This window comes from Phoenix dactylifera, unplaced genomic scaffold (genome assembly GCF_009389715.1).
Source record: "Phoenix dactylifera cultivar Barhee BC4 unplaced genomic scaffold, palm_55x_up_171113_PBpolish2nd_filt_p 000619F, whole genome shotgun sequence".
Taxonomy (NCBI): domain Eukaryota; kingdom Viridiplantae; phylum Streptophyta; class Magnoliopsida; order Arecales; family Arecaceae; genus Phoenix; species Phoenix dactylifera.
In genome coordinates this window covers 278,554-286,143 of record NW_024068014.1, presented here as the reverse complement: position 1 = coordinate 286,143, position 7,590 = coordinate 278,554, and the positions used below count along the sequence as shown (strand labels likewise).

Genomic DNA, 7,590 nt, shown 5'->3' with positions numbered 1-7,590 from the left:
CTTGTTTGTTTCCCTAGTTGACATGCAGCACAGATTTTGTTCTTTTCAAAGTCTATTTTTGGTAGTCCTTTGACTAGGTCTTTTGTAATCAATTTAGAAATTAAATCCATGCTAGCATGCCCTAACCTACGATGCCATAACCAGCTAGTCTCATTGACTTTGGCATCCATGGCTACAAGACATTGGCCATCCTTCATGGTGAGATCATCAAGATCTACCATGTAAACATTTCCACGCCTATGTCCCGTAAGTATGATTTCATTGTCAACTGGACTACTAATTATGCATAGTGAAGATTCAAAAGACACTTTAAAGCCCTTGTCACAAAATTGACTTATACTTAATAAATTATGTTTTAATCCATTAACTAACAATACATTGTCAATAAATGAGGAGGGTGATATGGAGATTTTACCAACGCCAATGATTTGACCTTTAGCATTGTCTCCAAATGTGACTACTCCTTCTTCTTTCGATTTTAAGGTGACGAAAAGGCTCTTGTCACCGGTCATATGCCTTGAGCAACCATTATCAAGATACCACATTCTCTTTTTACTCCCGGCTGCAAGGCATACCTGCAAAATAATCATGTGAAGCCCTTAGGTACCCAAGTTTTCTTGGGTCCTTCTTGGTTAGTGTAGTTGGTTCCCTTAGGTACCCACACTTTAGTTGTGTTTTTACCCTTTACAAATGTATTCTTGTTAGTTTGAATCTTTCTTTGAATGCAAGAATAGGCTTTATGTCCACTTTTCCCACAATGAAAGCATGTAGGTTTTTCAGTTTTGATATCTTTTGCTTTCACAAAAAAATTCTTTAGATATTTTTGTTGTTTGCTAATTTTGTATCCCAATCCGGCTTTATTAAAAACAGCTCTTTGATTGGATAGAATAAGATTTAATTTTTCAGAGCTATGTGTAAATTTCTCCACAATTGGTTTGTACTTATGTACCTCATTTTTAAGATCCAAATTTTCTTTAGCCAATTCTTCCTTATCATTTTTAAGGGATTCAACATTTTGTGCAAGTGAGGTATTACTATTGAGTAGGAATTTAATTTTTAGATTTAATTCCTTAATGAGTGTTTTTGCCGTTTCATTTTCAATGCTAAGTTTTGAATTTTTATTTTCTAGGTCAATGGTGTTAACATTTTCAAAGCTCTCCTTCTCAATCAGTAAGTTTTCAATGTCATCCTTTAGTTTTTGATTGGAGGCCTTTAATTCTTTATTTTTTGCTCCTAACATACTACAATCACTCATGAGCTCTTGGAAGGCTTCATATAATTCTTCTAAAGTAAAATCTGTAGTTAAGCTTTGACATACCTCATCGTCGTTGAATGCCATGAAACATAAGTTGGCGGTCTCTTCCTTCTCTTCCTCGGAGGAGGATGTGTCACTATCATCCCAAGTTGCTTTCAACGCCTTCTTCTTCTTCTTTCCGTAGTGCTTCTTCTGTTGAGGGCATTCGGAACGGATGTGTCCCGGTCTCTTGCAATCATAACATATGATTGGGTCTCTTTCCTTTTCTTTTTCCTTTTCCCAATCATTTCTCCCTCCAAACTTCTTTCTTGGAAAGGGTTTCTTTCTTCTCATAAATTTCTTGAACTTCCTTACTATTAAGCCCATGTCCTCATCTTCGCTTTCTTCTTCACTCTCACTGCTTTCTTCTTCACAAACACTTGAAGTAGCCTTGAGTGCGATTGTCTTCTTCTTTGGCACATCTTCTTCATGTTGCTTCATTGTGAGCTCATGCGTCATCAATGAGCCCAATAGTTGTTCAAGTGCCAATGTATTGAGGTCTTTAGCTTCTACGATCGCCGTGACCTTCGCTTCCCAATCTTTTGGCAAGGACCTGAGAATTTTACTCACAAGTTCTGGGTTAGTGTAAGATTTATCCAAATTCTTTAGACCATTTATTATATCAGTGAAGCGTGTGAACATGCATGAAATGGTTTCGTTGGGTTCCATCTTAAATAACTCATATTTGTGAACTAGAATGTTCACTTTAGATTCTTTGACTTGATTGGTACCCTCATGGGTAACTTCAAGCCTATCCCATATTTCCTTAGCGGAACTACAGGTGGAGACTCTATTAAACTCATTCATATCTAGAGCACAAAATAATGAGTTCATGGCTCTAGCATTGAGTTGAACCATCCTACTATCATTCTCATCCCAATCCTCCTCAGGTTTGGGAACTTGAATGCCATTAACTATGTGAGATGGTTCGTGTGGTCCCTTGATTATAACCCTCCACAAGGCATAATCTTGTGCTTGAATAAAGATCCTCATTCTAGTCTTTCAATAGGAATAATTTGTCCCATTGAAGAGTGGAGGTCTATTGGTAGCCTGCCCCTCAGCAGGAACATTATTGAAGGGTGTTGCCATCTAGATCTTTGGCAAAGACGGTTAGGTCTTCAAGAAATACATAGAGCACCTGCTCTGATACCACTTGTTGCCCAGAGATGGTCACCCAAGAGGGGGGTGAATTGGGTGTTTTAAACTTTTTGTCTAATTAAAAACAAAACACACAAGTGTATGCGCTAAAGTAAAGATAAAGCTATAAGCACAGTCAATCGCAAACATGAAGATTTATAGTGGTTCGGAGCTTCCACTGCTCCTACATCCACTCCCCAAATACCTTTGGAAATTTCACTATAATCCGCGATTACAGTCCGGTAGTTTTGCGAGTGCACTACCCAACTCGTTGTTTTACACCGGGCTAACAACGAACCCTACAATCCCCCAATTTAACCTAGGCTTGGGACGCCTATCCCTTGTTCCAAGTCCCTTGACTGGAACAAGCACAATAAACGAGTGTTTCACAAAGATTTGAAAGCTCTTAAGAAGGCAAATATATCAATGAGAAATAACAAAACCCGAAAGAACCCTTTTTGCCGTTGGAAGCGTGGGTAATGGTGGTTCTTCCGATGTGGATCGCGTTGGATTGAATGTGAGCTTTGAATGCCGAGTGGGAGTGAGTAGTTGAGCACGAAATCAGATGGGAAAGCTTGAATGCACTTGATTTCTCCTCTTGAAAGCACTAACTCCCTTGAACCTCTTTCTCTTTCTTCTCTCTTGAATGATCTTGTGTTAGGTTGGTGAGAAGTTGTTTGAAGGCACTTAAAAGCTCCCTTTTATAGCCCAAAAAGCAATAGATCCGTTAGACACAAAAATATGAATGTTTGAAATTCAAACAAACCTGCAAAAGTGTGTCAGTCGCGTCCCAGGCGCTTCGGAGACGTCTCCGCTTGAACGCGAGACGTCTCGGCTGTATAAAATTTCTTTTGACGTTGTTTGGAGTCGACTCGTCGCTTTACGGGGACGTCTCTGAAGAAGAGCAGCTTGAATGCTTGTTTTTCTATTTTTCTGAGAGAGTCGGCTCGGTACTTTACGGGGACGTCTCGGGATGTTTGCGCTTTTTGCATGGGGACGACTCCGCGACGTCGGGGACGACTCCGTAGTTTTATTACCGAAAAATTAGTCCTCTGGAATCCCCTGAGAGAGTCGACTCCGCGCTTTCTGGGGACGTCTCGGAAAGTTTGCTTTTTATGCGTGGGGACGACTCCGCGACCTTCGGAGACGACTCGCGCGCATCCCTTAAAATTGGTCTTTCTGCCGCCTCTGAGAGAGTCGACTCCGCAAAGTCGGGAGTCGACTCTGACCCTGCGAGACGCCTCGCCAGGTGCCGGGGACGTCTCCAGACGTGCCAATTCTTCCTGTTTGTGCCAGAGACGTCTCTGGGACAAATCGGAGACGTCTCGGCTGTCCCTAATCTGTTTTCTTCATCTCAAAAATTCTTCAATAAATCCTTAAAAAATATGGGAACTTGCCTAGACATTTCTTAACAATATTCTTAATTAAACACCTGAAATCCTCAAATAAATTGTTAAGATAAAGGAAATTATACTCTAGTGTTTTGTATTCATCAAAATCCATTAGGGGGTCAACATGTACTAAGGTGAGTTGTGGGACAAAATCAACTTTTAGGCATCTGGTATGATTTCAGTTCTGATATTTATACTTAAATTACTATGAGATACAATATAAACATCAAAACATAAGCCTATTTCATAAGACAGAATAGATGTCTCTGTGTGTGTGTGTAAGAGAAATCAGTGAGAGCAGCAAAATCCAAGCTTCTAAGACTTACTCCCCATCCAGCTTCAACCAAGCTTCCATGATAAGAAAATACATCAATAACAAGATCAAAAATTGAGAAACTAGAACGAAACAAGAGATTCTCAAAACAAGAGCAAGAGAGGAGGGTTCTTCCATACCTTCGGTTGGGGATTCGTCGGGAGAAGCAGTTGGAGGAGAGGGTCGGGAGCCGGTGTGCGGAGGATGCCGAATGCTGGAGCACCGCTGCCGGAGAGGAGGGAGGAGGAGGGGACAAGGGTCGGCGCTGGAGAGGAGGGACAAGGGTTGGCTAGGGCTATCGATCGAGAATGGAGGAGAAGGGGGGCGGCCGCTGGATTTTGATTGGAATTAGGTTTTCAACGACGCGTGTAAGCGTCATCTTAGGTGACACACTACAACGACGCTAATTAGCGTCGTATATTGCCGACGCTTTTTAAAAGCATCAGCTATTTTTGGCGCTAGAGCAAACATTGGCGTCGGCAAAAAAGCGTCGACAAAAATCACTTTTCCTGTAGTGTTGCTTCATACATGTGATTAGGAAAATAGTTTACATAATTGAAATAAAAATCTTGAAAATTTTTTATACATATTTATATTTATATTTGAAATAAATATTGCATATGCTCTATATAAAAATATTTTTTGAAATTATGGATGAAGCATAAAATATTTACATTGCTATGATACTAATTATGTTGTAACGACGTACCTATTGATTTGATTGGACATGATTAAGCTGTATGAAATAGACTGTTGAACATTTTTTTTGCTAAATTTCTTATATGGCTAAGTAATTGATTTAGAGCTTATGCTATGTTGCTCTCTAGTGTAGCTCTGACTTAAGTCTAGCCGACAGAATGGATCGTTAGCTACATGTATTCAAAAGCCACTTTTCTTTCAGACTTAGCTAGTTGAGGCTGATCGCTGGCATATTTCGTATTCAGAAACTAATCTCTTTCAGACCTTATCATAAGATTAATCACACTACACAAAAAAAGAACATTACCGACTCTTATTTGCCGACGCTTATTCCAAGCGTCGGCAAAAAAATTTTTCCGTCAACATTTGCCGACGCTTTTTAAAAGCGTCGGCTAATGACGACGCTTAAAAGCGTCGTCGAAGTTTATATGTAATTGACGACACTTTTAACGACGCTTTTTAGCGTTGTTAAATAACGACGCTTAAAAGCGTCGTTAGAAGCGTCGTCGGAAGCCAAAAAATCACCTCATTTTAGTCCCATATCGGCAGATCTGAAAAAAAATAACTGTTTATATAGCCAAACCTAACCACTCTGCACGGATGGAATGAAGGTACCGATCGGGGAGGTTGTTTGTATTTCTGAATGGAGGAGAAGATGCAGACCGTAAATGGTAATTTTTTTGGCAAATGGGAATTCGCGACGCTTTAAAGCGTCGGAAAAGAGCGACGCTTTAAAGCGTCGCTAAATTGGAATTAGCGACGCTTTTAAAAGCGTCGGGAAATAATTTTTCCACTGTAGCATAGGCGACGCTTTACCGACGCTTTGGATAGCGTCGGGATGGTTTCTACCGACGCTTTTAAGCGTCGCTAATAGCCAAAAAAAGCGTCGCTAATGTCCAAGTTTCTTGTAGTGTCATGACCGTAGTCGCAATTTTTACAATCCACGAATTTATTTATTTTGACTATTAATTGATTTTTATGATGCACAAATTCATAATTTCACAAGAAGATATAATTATATAAATATATAAGTAATTTATGGAAAGTATAAATATTTATTTGTGTACCATCAAGTTGTGTTGGGTTAAATCAAGCTAGGTCAAGTGGGTTCGGACTGAATTAAAGTCAGATCTGGGTTGCATCAATTGTAATCCTAATCCAATCGAAATATATAATACCTCACTCCAACCCTACCCAATGAATGGGTTGAGGGCATGAGATGAGGTTGAGCCTAACCCAGGTTGCCCCCTAGACCATTTGATACACCAGCAGTGGGTCTCCCATAACTTGCAATTCCAAATTTGTAGTGCAACCAAACATATCTTAAATACCCTCATAAACGGAGAAACCGTTCAAGAGTTGCAAATAGATTCACTGCAGTTAGAAATACAGGTATGCTGGGGAAGCAGGGAGCCGGTAGCTAACCCTGGAGACAACACAGCTGCCACTACAAGACTACTGCAACACCCATGAATATTAATCCTGGAAACAGATATTTGATGAGAACATACTGATCTCTCTACACAATCCAAAATTTCTTCTCCATGTCTTAATAAAATCAATTCATGGCAGTCAAAATGCTGTCCACCACTACTAGCTTATAGTATTATCCATACATTACAATTGGAGTGCTGCTAATGCTAAAGCTGTATAGCAGTCCAACATTGGTACACTAGTTCAATCCCAACAAACAACAAAGCACCTTTTCTTCTCGCCTAGCTAAATATTTGCAACTAGGAAAAGCAGCACCTTCTTCCATGATCAACATGAGAACCTTATGGCATAGCAAAAATCCAACTCTGCAGACATATCCAGGCCTCGTGCAACAAGAGTACAATACAGTGCTCGAAGAAGGCAGTTCGTGATCTAGAAGTTGTGTTTCAGGTGTTTGTGTCTTTATACAAATCACATGGCAACCTGAAAGAGCAGAATGAACCAGGAAAGGATTGGCAAGATTTTCGGAAACAGCCCATATTCAGGGAAATTGCTGCCTGTTATTGTATCCTCATGCACAAAAACTGGTTGCGTGCTCTGCGGAGGGATCTGAGGTTGCCCCATTGCAATGCCCTGGTTTTGCTGGGGATCCCAAGACTGCGCATTCTTGGATGATGATAAGGCAACATAGTAAACCATCCCCAGAGCAACACTTGCGAGGGACATTACAGCCTCCAGAGAAAACTCCAGGCTTGACAACATAGCAATAGTTACCAAAGTACATGCTTTCCTCACCATGCTGTTCATTGAGTGCAGCACCGGTTAATAACAGAAGGAATGCTATTTTAAAGGTCACCCTGCATGATGACAAAATGCTCAGCTCAATCGGTAAAGTGTATTAATAGGTTGCTTTTTAGGTGGTCCCAATACCAGGAACTTAAGAGGTTCAGGCGATACACAATTAGTGAACCAAGATTAAAGACAACTGTTATGACTAGTTATGACATTACCAGTTCTTTGAAGCCAACAAGCATCAAAACAAATTCCAGATCAAGAGACATGTAGTAACAGAAAATAGTCTAGAAGAAAAATCTAGAGACATCGATACCATATGTAATGAAAGTCAACAGAAGGCCGACATTCCCAGGGCTTTGAAAATTCTCTCTTCATTTTTCTGATGATGTTGAAACGTAAGTAGTCAGCTCAAGTAGTCGGCTTCCAACTTTGACCTGAAAGAAGCTTCTTCACTTCAGGAACAAAGCAACCGGAGGAACTACCAAATAACTGATTTAACCAATCTTAGTTAGACTGTTAGCCTTTCT

General features: G+C 40.2%; 1 pseudogene; it reads right to left on the bottom strand.

Annotated features, from left to right (window-relative positions):
- Positions 1-6,739: 6,739 nt before the first annotated feature.
- Positions 6,740-7,329, bottom strand: LOC120106753 (annotated as a pseudogene).
- Between the last annotated feature and the right edge of the window lie 261 nt (positions 7,330-7,590).